Here is a 16,419-nt window from a genome sequence, read left to right on the forward strand (position 1 = left end):
ACAACTAGTAATCATTACACAATGCTTCATAATAAATTCCATTTACCAACATAGGATAAAAATTGATATTTTAAAAATAATATCATGCTACGCTAAAAATTGGCATTTTAAAACTAGTTTCGTAACTTTACAACTTATTTTAAATTCACATTTTAAAATTAATTTTATAACTTGACTCCACAAGATTCAAAGCTTTTAAATGTTTATGTGGAAGAGCGATATGTGTGAGAACCATTATATGCCAATTTTTTCACCTGTGCACACATTCTCCCCACCGCACACTTCTATCCTGCACAAACTGCAAGACATCAATTTTCACATTATTTGACACAGATATTTCCATGTTCCATGGGAATGTTTTCGCAAAATTTCATATACACTTAATCAACCTCCTAAGGTATGGATTAAAGCATATTAAAAAATTAATTAAGGCTTATTATTACGATTAAAAAAATCTCCTTTGTCGGTAAATGTATGTCTTTTTAGCATTTATTGGGCGAATCGATATGTAATCATAACATCATTTGAATGCTTAATAGAATTTAATTTGGAGCATTGTGTAATGATAATTGGATTTAAACATATAAAATGCCATTGAAACTGCAAAATTAACTTAATTAAATATTTCAAAAAATCAATTTTCATGTACACAAATATTTTCTCATTCCATGACATCATTTAGGGAAAATGTCATATAAACTTGATCAACCTCCTGCAGCGCAGATTAAAACATATTAAAAAATCATTTGAACTATAGCAGACACAAAATAAGATAGATTATGAGCAAGAGTCTTACCTCCAAGAAACCAAGTTCTCATAACCAATAACAAGATAGTTGACTAATTGTAAAAGATTAGTCACATGCATAGGTTAGAACAATTTCATATACCTTCTTGCATTTTGCTTATATCTTGTTCCAATCCTCAGCTTTAAAATTCTAATTATTTTAAGGAGAAAGTTTAGCTCCGTGTAGAAAAAAAATCCAAGCTTAAGAGAATATGTTAAACAAAACAAACATAAGCATCTAGTCTAAAAAACATTATTTACATAGTAATCAACTAGCTATAGTGGGGGCATCCAATTAGACAATTAGTGTAAATTTAAATTGAATTTAATTATTTCGGCTCTATGCTTGTGTTCGATGCATGAAATTCATAACATGCATCAATTTTTTCCAATATATAAATTGTTATGAGTTCTTAATGCCCACAAGCACCATAAGATGGGAATTTATTCTAGATATTTTGATCGGGATCCAACCCGAGAAGTTATATGTGGGAGGTGTGAAAGTATGGATCTCCCTTCTACATGTTCCTCCTTCTATACACATCCCCACTCCTGCACCTCCACACACATTCACCCTCTATACACTTATTTTACGTACCTCCATCTTGCATAACATATAAATCTCATACGATTAAAACTTCCAATTAGTATAATGTAGAGGCACTTTTGTAAAGAACTAGTTACATATATTCTTCAACTAGGTCTAATATATTTAATGATCAAGTGTTCCAGTAGTAAGAATATATTACTCTTGAGCCCTGGAGTATTATCTGAGGAAACAAATTCTCGTTGCATAAATTACCTATTATATTTGATTATCCTCATCATGATTAAATTGTATAAGTGAAATTATTAGATAGGAAACTCATCTTTTTCAGACTCAAACATATAGCCTCATGAGTCTTGACAATATTTTTATTGTTGTTTTCTTTAATGGAAAATTTGATCCCTTCTCACATTTAATAGTATTAAGAAAGGTACTCACATTTGATTCTTGGTCATTTTGAAATAAACCATTCCTTAAAATATACGAAGCCACAAACCATAGAAACATAAAATTCATCCACGTGGTCGGATTATGGAGTAAAATTTATTGTTTCATGTGAAGGACGAGGATTTAGCTCACAAGAGTTATCAATACAAACTTAAAAGTTTTATTCCTTCTAAAGTCTTCGTCATACATATTCCTAGAACTCTGATAAGCATATCCTTAACTAGTTACTTTTGTGGACTGATGGGTAATAAGCAGAACTCTAATTGTTGTTATATACATTAAAATCCGATCTGAGTCAAAGCAATGTGGAATGCAGTTACATTGTAGAATAGTAATTTAATGGATGCTCCTTCACACCAAACAAATTGCCACACTCACAAACATCGACACACATTGGTTTGTCGTCCTATTTATGATGAAATTGGGGGATTAAATCCTTGGGAACTTGAAACTCTTGCAATTTAGAGATAATTAGATTAGAAACTTTAGTTATTTCTCAAAGTAGTTCTCATATTGATTGAACCGCCAATATATTGGGTTATAAAAATCTTGATTTAGGACTACTCTAATAATGTTAATATGAAGGATGGTTTGTTGGATTGTACACTCAACAAGTTTCGTTAGTCTCCACTGGTGTTCATCGTGACCTCGTTAAATCTTTCTCAAATCAAAACTCCCTTAGGATGGCATGTCTATTATACTAACATTGGGGAGATATGGAACTGTTGATCATCGTTAACTCAATCTGTGGAACGTCAAGTAGTTTATCAATCATCATATTGATGTCAATCCACAGTTGTGAGAACATTGATTTTATACCATTGGGAAAAGAAATATAAAACTAATTAATTTAATCAAATTATGAAATTAATTAATAATGACCATTTATCTTTTTTTGAATCACATAACACAACTCACATCTCCAAGAAGGCTTCTCCAATTTTGAATCACATAACAAAATTCACATCTCAAAGAAGGTTTCTCTGATTCTCATCTATAATTTTCCATGGATATTCCATTTGATAGTTCGTCACAATATATCTAATAAAATTATACTTAACATCCAAAATCTACACTATTACAATTTTATATCTCTTTAGATTTATAGATTTGTAAATTAATTTTAATAGCATATGCATGAAAATTAAAATTATGAATAAAATAGAGAACAAAGAAATAAAAACTCACAAACACATTTCATATACAATATGACCTAGGAAACCCTTTCGAGAAAAAACCCAACTAGAAGGTGAGGTTGCTCCGCTCTCTTTTTCTGAATAGAAATATGACTGCAAGTACAAAGAAGTATGGCATGTGGCTTGTGGGTTACTGCAGTGAAAAAATCCTCTTTGTGTGCTCTATCTCACACTTGGTTGTTTTTTCTTAGCTATTGAATAAATGCACTCAAAATAAGGGAACATCTTTTCCTCCTAGTGATCCAATTATAACACAACTTGATAGTCTACTAATGATTAGGTTTGACTACCTCAACTCTTAACCAGAATTACAATATAGATTCTTCTAGGGTCTTGTTTATCATAATCACGTGGCTAGCCCCTTTTCATGAATTATGGGGGTTGACATGGCATCCTCTTAAATTATGGTGGTGGAAACATTAAGGTCAACTTTTGAGTGACATGACTTTTTTTTTTCTCGGTAAAAACTATGCTAATATATTATTTACAGTAGACAAAATTTACATCATGATAAAACAGAGAGAACCAGGCTCTGGGAATATCATCCAGGAGCAGTTGAGGCTAATCAAAAAACTAGCCCACGCAGGGGTGCCAAATAGAGAAGCGAAACCATCCAAAAGAGCTAGCCCACGCAGGGGCGCCAACCAGAAATCTGGATTATCCCACGCAGGGGAGACTAACAGTAACCAACCCATTAACGAAGTTTCAGAGACATAAACACAAAGCATTGATGCCAAAATTAAGCCAAAACAGACAGCAAAAGAGACCAGAAGACCAGACAGAAGAGCCATGTGAACCTTGAGCTCAGGCATCACTATTCGTCCATTTGCACCTCCTCTACTCGGCACCAACCGTAAGCTTCCCTTTCAGCAGCAGTGGAAAAGTGTCTTCTGCTTCGCTGGTCCTCTCCCTCTAATCGAGCCTGCTTTTCGATACATTTTCCAGGTCTGAAGCAGGATCTTTAACCTCCTTCTCCAGATTAGTTTCAGGAACCTTTGCTTCTTGCATCTTGCTGTCAGTCTTCCTCTTCCCATGTTCATCCAGGGAGTCAATGTCTTCCTAGGAATTTTCAATGAACATGACCGAAACATGCGCATTAATCTGCGGGTTATTCATGGAGCTGCTAAAATTGAAGATAGCAGAGCCGAAAGCAGGCAAGGCAGCCGAGCTCGATGCACCCGCGTCCATGAATTGACTGGAGTGAAGGGGATTAGCTCCAGTGGAGCGTAAGTTATTGCAATGACAACAATGGACAGCATTATCCGCCTCGTGACTGCGAGAGGTTCCTCCTCTAGAAGTGCCTCGACGGCTAAGCAAACGCTGTCGAGGTCTCACCATTCTCACAGGGGTCAAGGGGAGTAAATTCAAATAGACCACGGAATAATCCAAACAACCAGCTGCCAGAACAGACTGCGAAATGAGCTAGACAGACAGAGAGGATGTCCCGGCGGAGACGGAGAGGCAGGGCAACCGGAATTGCAAAGACCTGCTTGAAGGAAGAGCCACCAACATTCCCTGACCATACGCTGCAACATTGTTTATAGCCTCAACTGCCTTACCTTCGAGCTCACCCGCCATAAATGAAACCTCCGCTTGAGCCGAATTGCCATGCAAGGCATTAACTATACTCTACAGCGTCACCTTATACCAGCCGCTTGCATTACCTATGCCCTCGACATCTACCACGTGATGGCCTGTGGCTAGCATGTGGCCTGCCGTCCACGCCCGTCCCATCCTATCTAGCACCTGCATCCGGGGTTGAGTGACATGACTTTCACATACATACTCAAATTGACATAATTCTTGCACCGTTAGAAAATTCTCTATTTGTAAAAAACCATTGTTTTATGCCTCAAAATGCTCCTGAAAGGTTTTAGACCCTGTTTTACCGAACTGGGTCCCATTACTAAAAATGATCTTTAGAGATGATTCCTCCACTTTTTCCACTTTGAAAGCATCGAAAAGGATGACAAACAATATAATGATCCAATCTGAATCAAATTCTACGAAGGTGAGAATGTTTACACATATTAATTGGCTTATTTTAAGCTAGAAGGCTTTTCTTCCTTTTCGACTCTTTGGCGCAACATGTTAAAGATTTATCCAATGTGAGATACCACATTTTTTTAGAAAGGATAGAGAAATTATGATACTGTTACTTCAATATTTGGGCTAATGTATTGGTGAAACCATCATTGTAGTGTTTAGTAACTATTCTAAACTTGTAAACTATATAGTGTGGCCACAACATCCCTCTTAATTTTTCCTAATTTAAAAGAGTTATTCTTATGAATTTTAACAATATCCCCTTAACATTTATTGTTTTGTTTTGTTTTGAGGTATTGTTTTATTTTAGTATACTTATAATTCCATTACTCTTATTGCCTTCATAGTAACTCCTCAAGAAGTTTCCTTAGTCAGAATTTGCTCCATCCTAAAAATCTATGCCTAAATCTCCTTGACCCCGTAGCATTTTCTCTATGTGTAAATGCAATAATAACATAAAACAAGATAGAAAAGAGGAGAAAGGAAACCTATTTCACAATTTCCCTATGCAAGATCGCAAGGAGAGGATTTTAAAATGGTCACAATGTCATAGAATTATAGCTCATCGCATTTTCTTGTTATACGATGATAATCACAATATCAAACAAGGAAAAAGCAACATCGCATTTTCTAAAAAATAAGTTTAACTTAATTAAAATCGTTACAATGTCATGGTTAGGTTCGTGCATTGATTAGAATTTTTATTTTTATTTTTACATGGAAAATCCCACAGGCGATGAGAATTAACTCAAATCACTTAGGCACATGAATTTATATATATTTATTTTTATAGTGTAAATAAATTTTCTATATTTTTAATTCTTTAATATATTATTATTTTAATATTAAATCAATTTTATTTCCTTTAATGTAATTAATTAATATTTCTTTTGTATGGGATAAAATATTGATGTGTTAATGATAAATACTATTAATATAAAATAGTATTTGATATTAATACAAAACCTAATATATAATGAAATGTGAAACAATTGTGTGTATATATATTATAGCCCTCATATAACATGTATTACCATGTGATATAGTGTAAATAATGTACATATTATAATGAAAAACAAAACTTTATATATAATAAAAAACTTCACAAAGTATCATACCATTGTAACTATATAAACTATAAAGCTATATGTGTATAATAAAGCTGTATGTTAATCCATCATTATATAAATGCGTATTATATATGTTACATAGTTTCATATAACTAACCCAATGGTAGATCATAACATGTACATAATATGTCATATTATATTCAAAGTTATATTCTGAAACCATTGAGACTATATACATATTTCATTTAGTTTAACTTAGTTTTATGTTTTAGGCATCGCTACACTTCATTTCTTACATAAATTAACTTCACCCTATTTGCCCATAACCAAAATCGACACATTTCACTGTGTGATGACGTGAACTCTGAAACTTGGTGAATCATAATCTGCGATGGACACTCTGCCATGATTTTTGCTATGCCTCACGCTATATGCCAAATCTTTGCCATTTTGTCATAAGATTTTAATTATAGTCATAACTAATCCATTTTCTTCACATGTAATTTGCAGGCATATTATTTTCTCATTGGTGGCTAAACAGAAACAGTTTGAATAGGGTATTCGGCTACATTTCGAAACAAGGAAGATTTCAAGATTTTTGTCTAATTAGAATATGGGTGGGATTATTTGTAAATTGATTCAAAATATTAAAATTCTACAGACCAGAATTCTGATTAATTATCGTGACTTCTAAACTTCTAAGCTTTTAATGTACTGATATACATGTTTAGAGGCATTGGAGCTTAAAAAAATCAAATTTCTTTTCAGTATATTATTGTGAATGATTTGTAAATTATTAGTTTGTATAGTGTATTCGGCTGCGTTTCAAAACAAGGAAGATCCCAAGATTTTTGCATATGGGTGGGATTACTTGTAAATCAATTCAAAATATTAAAACTCTAGAGACCATAATTCTGATTAAATATCATCACTTCTAAGCTTCTAAGCTTTTAATGTACTGATATACATGTTTAGAGGCATTGGAGCGTAAAAAAATCAAATTTCTTTTCAGTATATTATTGTGAATGATTTGTAAATTATTATTATTTCTCAGTACTTCTTTTATATTAATTTTAATTATGTTCTAATTGGCTCATTAGCTTGTGATATTTGCGTTATTTTTTATGTCATTTGTTGAATGCTAATGAGTGTTCTATTAAAGTTATCATTGTAGGACTAGTCACGATTGAAACTAGGTTTTATTGTGAATTCATGGAGGATAATTTGTGTTAGTAAATTCATGTAAGCAATTTCTATGTATATATGATTTCACTATTTTTATGTTATTGAACTAGTTTGATAACATGTAGGTTTATCATAATTTTGAATCCATTCATAGTCCTTTTCCTTCTCCTTTAGGTAATTAACTCTTAATTTGGAATGAGGTTTTCATTTCTTGATCAAGATAGGTTTTCTTTCATCATTTGCATCTTAGTATTAACCTTATCTATATTTACAACAAAGTCTTTTATTCTTTAAAATCCCCTTGAGTGGGAGAAAGCCTCGCTATGGCTAGACTGAGCCCTGGTTTCGGTCACACTTCAAAGGTCATCTTTTCTAAAGTCATGTCATACGTATGATTCCCTTTCCTTCAGTTTGTTAATCACAATCATCATAATTCATAAACAAACCGAAGACCATCATTGTATATATTTTATATATTAGATAACTTAAGCTAAACTAATCTTAGACTAGAAATAGGACATGGGTAATTGGAGACCCATTAAACCAGTCAAGGTTTCCATCATAATAGAAAGGAGTCTAATCGAGACTCTAGTCGGGCAATTCCTCACATGTTGAGCCTAGACATTTCCAAGTATCAACACTATACTAGTTACTATTAATCTACTATAGTAAAGCTCCCTTATCGATGAATGTAAAGATGAATCGACATGTATTAGGGACATTTTTCAAGTGCTTAATAACATTTACTTTGAAGCATTGTGTAACCATTACTTCTATGTAAATGGGAGATGCCAACACGTACAAAAATCCATTTTAGCTTACTTTAAACAATAGGCTTAACAAACATTTAAACTAGGCTTCCATGCCATAGAACAATACTCTCCCATAATTTAATTTCAATTCTAAATAAATCATAATTTAATTTTATATTGATTCACGCTGCATAAGATGACAAGTCAAGTAAGTGGCATACATGTGGTGTTGATTGGATCAATGTAATGACATGGAACTTTGCATATGTGACATGTGGCAGGAAGATTTGGGGTTTTGGTGGTCAAGTGAGACAAATCCATGTGACACATGGCACAACTCAAAGACCTCCATGTGACAAGATGATGTCATCATAATGTAAGAGTGATATCTCTAGATGACGTGGCAGAATGTTTGGTTTCGTGTCAAAGGGTTGTGTTTGTAAATGGTTTTCTTTGTTAATGAATTTTCGGAAATCAATTGAAAACAAGGTAGTGGGTTTGTAACATGAGTTAGGCAAGCAGATCCAAACAATATAATGTATCTAGGGTCTCCTTCGCTAGCAATGTAGACTATAAAGAGGCGACATGGAAAATATAAATGACCTTCAATTCTCATTTCACGTCTCACTAGCGTTAGAAACTTGCAAAGTACATTGTATAACACTTCTGCACCATGACAATAAACTTCCTGTTACTTGTCGTAAGCCTTTTTCCATCTCTTGGCTCTTGTTACTTGAATTCTTCTAATATTATTCTTAGGACACAAAACTTTAGCTAGAATGCTACCGCAAGTTGTAAATGATTCCATCAAATAAATTTAAAAATTTGTCGTTTTGCGTCTCCTGCAACTTTGCAACTCCTAACATTTTTGAATGGTACATTGCAATATCATGTTGCAAAACAGGTGTACAAAGTCGGGGATCTGTGTGGGATAAATGATGTGTAAAAGAGGGTGTGTGTGCAGGAGGAGTGTGTGGGGTGTATGCATATATGGAGCAAGAAGACAAATTTTCTTCTGCACACGAGGAATTATTTTAATAATATTGAAGTTAAAATATTAAAATTATTTTATGGTTTAACATATTATTATAATTTACCATATATAGAGTTATAAAGTTATATATAAGAGTATTTTACCTTGAAACTTTGACTAACAAAAACACTTGTGTGACTAAATGTAAGTCTTTTTAGAATTTATCATGCTCTCCAGTGTATAGCTATGATACCACCTTGTATCATGTTCACTTTATTTTCAGCATTGAATTACATTTATTCAGAAATTATGTATGTGAATTGTTTGTTTCGAAGTTTTCAACAAGTTTTAAAGTACTAAGCTATTCAAGTTCATGTGGTGCAATGTCTTTAACAATTCCCTACATTTTAGCATAAAAATAGGTCAATTTTTTAAACAAAGCAATAAGTCAAGTTAATACTAGCATGAAATCTTGCCTAAAGGAGTGAACAAGTCCTACATGTTTGCAATTGTATAATTTGATTAGAAAATGAAAGAAAATACTTCCATAAATAACATTTACATTAGTGTAATGATCCATATTGGCATAATTTATAGAATTTATGTCCCATAAACATAACCAAAGTTTAAGTGATGCAAGCTTATTGGACTATTCTGCTATATGTTTCGGGAAAATATTTGTTTTACTAATTCTAGAGAATTGTAATAAGTAGATTTTAGTACATTTTGAATTTCAAAATTGGCCAAGCAAGTATCAAAATTTTCTAACGATTTCTTTATTTGTCAATGATGGTTCCTGGAGGTTGGGGCTCCTCCTGATTATGCTTCCAGAATGGAGGTCTATTTTTCCTATTCATGCTTTGCTATAGCTCTTATAGTTGATCTATTATGGCATCAATTTCATATTATAGCTACCCAAGCCTTTGCTCAAGTTCCAACATGTTATTCACTAGAATTAATATAACTTTTCTCATGGCATATAACTCTTCTTGCATGCTTCTTCCATTGACTCCTTGGGATATTTCTCCCAATATTACTACTGCAATAGTAATAGCTACACCATTATATCCTTTGACAAAATAACACAAATTGAGTGACATAATGTAAACACCCCCCACCTCTCCTCCTCGACTTCAGTTCTATAAAACTAATATGATAGAGTTTGATCCAACAACAAATTAAAAAGGCCAATAATATTGAAATTATCTCTTAAAATGATGACAAAGTTTCCATTTAAAGCATTTTTTTCTTAAAACAAAAACAATTTCAGAAGGCACTTCACAGGAAAAATATTCTTGACAAAAATGATACTAACAAGACTCGGGAAATTCAAAGAACAACAAACATATGATAAACCAAACTTTGAGAACACTCATCACTTCTAGAAAAAATGAAGCAAACCACATGCCTAGAGTTTTTAGAAACAAGTTTAGAGCCAACAAGCCTACATATAGTTTGTGATAAGCCATAAGTCATATAAATCATGAATTGACATCAAAATTCTCAAAGGACATTTGATTGTTATCCATTTCAATGGTATTCATTTGCCATTGATTATCAACAATCCATCTAGTACTAAATTGTCTGATCTACAATCAGAAAATATTGTTCTGATATCAGTTAGTAAAAACCATATCCAAATTTCTTAAATTCCCTCTCAAGAGAGTCCAATCCATTGGATTGTGGTTCATGATTGTTTTGTTTCACATGCTTTGGAAATTGATACCAACATACTGTTGAAAATGTTTTAATAATGTCATTTAATACAAATTTAAATTTCATAGGAAGCTAAAGTAAAAAGAGAAGTGAAGGAAATGAAAACCTCACCAAGTCTTATTTTTTTGAAGTTCATATCATATAATCATATTGAACTAGATGTTATAATAATATTCAACTAAATGTTATTGTATTAATATCCTAATTCTTATTTTATATTCATTTACATAACAATATAGTGACATTTAAAAATTAGTTTCATTGCATTAAAATTAAGAGTATATATATATATATATATATATATATATATATATATATATGAGTGAAAAAGTCAACTAAATTAATATACATTATGAGATTAGCGATGAGGCTACAGTCCCATGTAACATGACAGGTAGAAAAATCAGGGTTGTTGATCTGGAGCAATAGTGGACCATTAGATCTCATCAAACACAGTGGAAAGTATTATTTTCCATGTTATTTTGATCATGATGTGCGATCTAGGACGCAGCTCTCAACCAATTTATACCATGGTATCTCACTAGGCGCGAGAGGCAATGTTAACCCACAAGCAAGTTTTAGTCCAATGGACAATTGTAATTGTTGATCATGATTAACCAAAGTCATTGGATTTCATCAGTAATGCATGTTATGGCCCAATGAAAACGATGCCCATTACATCGTAATAATATGGATCATCACATGTCATTGCACTGAAGTCCAACATAGGCTAAGTGTCTTGGTATAACAATATAGCATTAAATCAATTGTTATTTTCTTGTCAATTTGTTTTATTATTAATGTTTTACATTACTTTTTCATTAAATGTGATTTTCACTATATCATAAATAATGATTGCAATTAAATGCATTGATAATTTACCGTTAAATACAATGTTGTTTTATCCACACAAAACATTAGGGAAATGCTTATAAGGCACACTAACCTATGTTTAACATTTTTACTACATTTATTGATCTTGACATATTTTAACCAAAACTTTTGAAACCATCGAAGAAATTGAGTACTTATGTTAGTAGGCTATTAGTTAGTCCCATTAACTATTCCCTTACAAAAGTTGTGTGAAAGTAAAATGCTTCAAAAAATACAAATTACAAGTCTTAATTTTTGCAAAAAGATAATGCTTGATTTCAATTGATTTCTAGTTTTTATACAAAAATATGAAACAATGCTTTGTTACGAAATCAAGAAACATAGGATTTGATACATTCAAAATGAAATTTCATCAGTGACCCAATTATGAGCTTGCACCTGCACCCTGTTCTTGGATTCTGCTGAAGTAATTGAGTAATTCACAATATTAGATTAGACATTTGCTCATAATTTGACCCAGTTAGATAGATATACAATATTAGTTTCCTATAAACCAAATCCATATTAGTATATATTTGATAAGTTGGCTTAATAGGAAAAAGTGATCTCACCTCGCAATGAATGTAGAAATCATTCGTTAGCTTTTCCACAATCTGCTTACCTTTCAAAGGTCCTCATATATTAGAGAATTTATCATCTTTTGTGCCATGCTTATTGAAATTTCTTTATATGCGTCCAAAGCAATTGATGTTCCATTTGAGTCCCAACATGAACGCATACCCATTCCTCTTAAAAGATTAAACCTAGTATTGAATTAATCAATTTCCTTCTAAACCAACCTGCACTTCTCCTACACTTGCTAGATAAAATTTTGTTTAATGATAACATTATTGGTTTCTAATACCCATCCAGTTATTTCATGAACCCATAACACTTTGAGCTACTCATCACATATGGCATTAAAAAAATTAATCACCCGACTCGCCATTGATGGTTTACTCCTTAATTCTTGCTCGATCTCCTCTATTTCCTTTTTTGCAATTTTCAATAAATTTGTTTCATGACCAATTACTTCAAATGATTCCCATAAATATGAAATATAATTAACAATATATGTCCACAATATTCTTCTAGTTTCTATTAATGGTTGTTCGCCAATAAAAATTTTCTTATACTAGTCAATCTAATGTTGCAATGAAGCTTTTTGTTTAAGTTCACTCACAAGAATATTACATTTATTTTTCAACTCCTCATTGGTTAGTCTAAATTCCTTCTTCAAATTTTCAATTTATCGATCCTTTAAACTGAGTGATGACATTGTGTCTGCTAATTTTTCTAAAGGATCTCCCTCAGTTACTACGATTTTTGAGCTCGTTATTGTACATTTATGTTCTTCCTTTTCTTTTAACAAGCATTTAGTTTCAACTTCCTACTTTTGCAACTACTTATTTAGTTCAATAATTAGTGAAATTAGTTTCTCCTTCAATTTTTGTGTCGCTTCTAACTTTGGCGTTTAGACATGCTCCAGAGCTGGCATATTAAGCTTCTTCCCCAACACTTGGATATCATTCTTCCCAGACTTTATCAACTCATGAATTGAGGTTGATTCATTTAGATCTACTCCTATATTAATAATAATGTTCTCTAAGTTATCGATTTTCATTTGTTTAGTTTTCATAGAAATATTCTCCTATTCACATTGATTATTTACCTTAATCACCAAATTTTCAAGTCTAGCAACACTTACAACTGAGCTTCATAGACTTTTACATAACATCTCCCATGTTTGTCTATGAAGATTCATCTAATAAATTACATGGATATTTTTTAGGTCAATCGTAAGCTTCATAGCTTTGTAATCATATGTAGTTTTAATGATCTAGGATTTTGTCTCTAACACTGCCATTTGGAGCTGACTCTTTTGATAGTCTAAGGTTGATAACAATATGGTTTTTGAACCCGCCCCCTATTTGCAAAGCTCATTGTAGGCTTCCTATCTTAATTTAGCATTGCTATTTTTTATTTCCATGAATTGAGAGAAGATTGTTTCATGATTGGAGGAAGTAGCAAAAGATGTACTAGATAATTATACTTTAGATCCTAGAGTAGTTGAAGATAGCAATTCTATATTTAGAATAGGTTTTCATGATATGACCTTCGTGATTGAAACTATTGGCTCTTCCATTCTCCATCTCTTATGTACTCTAAGTTTAGTACTCTCTGACCTAGGATCTTATTATTTAGTGTCCAAAAATACCCCTTTTAATTCAGTTTCTCTCTGTTCAAGAGTTTCCAACATATTTGTCTTTGATGTCTAAAATTTTGTAAAAGCTTATTGCACAACTAGTGAAGGATTCTGCTCCTAAATCTCTTTAGTTTCCTATTTTTCCACCTCATGCTTTGACACATGCTTATAAGGAGTTGCTTTATGTTCATATATTTTACTTTAAATTCTCCCATAAGGTTCATGATGCCATACCTCTCCTTGCACAAACTTTATTTCCTGTAGCACGGTTTCAACTTTTGCACCAGCTAATGCAGTATTTACCACAAATTACTCAACCTTTTCCATTATTTAAAAAAAACTTAGCATTTTCTAGCGAGAAATGAATCTAATCTACATTTAAGAATTACCTGATATATTTTAGGGAAAAAAATATAATAGGAAGGAAAAATTAAAGTCTATAGAGTTCCAAGTGAGTGCCATATATTCTAGTCTCAATAAATTCTTTGTACAAATACTAATCTCTCATTCTAATTACATCTCTCAGTTGTAAAATTATTTTTATCTTTGGAAAGATTCTAGGTGGAAATATATCATACATGAGACTAAAAGACACTAACAAAAACTTATTAGCAAATTCTAAGAAAGAAAACTCTTGAAAATGTTTTCTCAGCAAAAAGGTCCAGTAAATAACTGAAAGGACATTTCCATTGAAATCATATATTTGTAATTGTACCCCACAAAAACTTGTCTACTTGGAAAAATAGGAAAATATACACTAGAACATATTGCTAACCTTGTAGTTCGCCAATTGATCATTAATAACCTCTAATAGGTGTTGATTGTATTCAAAACTGATAAGGGACTTTTTAACAAGTGAAACAAAAGATAAAATCCATAGTATCTCTTCATCTATTGTTTTTTCATGTTCATATCCTACCATACAACAAATCATTGAAATGATTTGTCTTGATGTCCCTAATAAAATATTTGAAAAATATGGGGGATTGTGTTCTAGTAATGCAACATTTAGAGGTAAAAAGCATGCAATAACTATAATTGTTTCCTTCAAGCTTTCTTCATGATACAATTGAAATATGAATTCTTCACTTAAAGGTTTTGCCTCATTAGGCATTATAATATTTAGCATTTGCAAAATATGCTTAGAGTTAATAACGAACAACATAGACCCAGTCTTCAACACCATTTCTTGTTTGCTTAGAAGATGTCTTTTAGAACACCAGGTGACAAACTCGGGAAATGGGTAACTTTTTGGGGTAGGATAAATTAGTCCAAGTAGGACTCCCACACAAATGACATATCCTCCAAATCTTGAAAACATTGATATGCAGAGGCTCGAATCTCATACAAAACGAATTCGCATTGGGTTTCATGAGTTTCAACCTTTCGGTCAATCAAAAGTAACTCATAAAATTTAATAGATGTTTTGGGTAAGGGTTTAAGAACTTTTCCCTTCATGTCTACAATTCTTGATATTTAATGGAAAATAGAATTACTAGTTACAAAATAGCAATAGGTATTGAGTGTAACATACCCCTTACCACCCATAGACCACACTAAGGGTAGAAAGTGGAAATTATTGGGATGACCCGACATTTAAAGTCCAGTTATGGAAATGGGGTCTAATTTTTTTGACGTTTTTCTAACCTTTCAAATCCCAAAGTAAACAATTCCATCACATCTATCTCATTGAGACCTTTTTGACGATATAAACTTTTCCACAATTTAGCTCCGAGATCAAAATATATGTCCATTTAAATATTGGTCAATAACCTCTTGCCACATCACTAGACTCTGTCATGTGGCAACCATGTGGACTCCATATGACATGCCACACCACTTCCCAAGGGTCCATGTTACCTTCTATATGTGGCAGCCACCATGGTTGAACCACATTACTATACAAGTTCGTGTTCCACCATGTACACATATGTACCTATGTATATTAATCCACATAACTTCTCCCCTTTGATATCTATATATATATATATATATATATATATTCAAAATCCCCCCCACATTGCGTATATTGCTATTGAGCGGGCCCTCATTGGCACATAATTGGGAAATATAATTTTTGGAATTTCCTTTATGTTCCTCCACTTAATTATTTCAAGGTTTGGGGAAGCAGTATGAAGTGTCCCCCCCCCCCTCCTCCTTGTCAATTGATGGAAAACCTCATGATGGCCCATTTTCAAAGTGTCGGGGTGACGCAAACGCCTAAAACCTCCAAGGTGACATCTTTCTAAAGTTTCTTATCCCAAACCATTTTCCCTAGGACCTTTTCACCCTACACTATATGAAATCATCGGGGTGACATTAGCCTAGCATGACATCATACCCGCATTATGTTGATGCATTCCCTCCATGTTGCCTCCTCCGAGAGCACCACGTGTCACTCATAATTAGCCCATTTTTTTTGAATTTCCATCGCACTAGAGAATCTAGGTTAGGATCTTAATATCTTTGACACAAGAAACTCAAATGCCAAAACAAACTATTTTCCACAGTGGAATAAACACAACAGTAAATAAACCAGTGCACAAATAGACAACCTTTTACAATATTTTAACAACCAAACTTCATTATATTAACAATTTATAATAAAGCTATCTATGGCTT

The sequence above is a fragment of the Pinus tabuliformis genome, chromosome 8, assembly GCF_031772625.1.
Source record: "Pinus tabuliformis cultivar Carrire ecotype Pingquan chromosome 8, CPIR1, whole genome shotgun sequence".
Taxonomy (NCBI): domain Eukaryota; kingdom Viridiplantae; phylum Streptophyta; class Pinopsida; order Pinales; family Pinaceae; genus Pinus; species Pinus tabuliformis.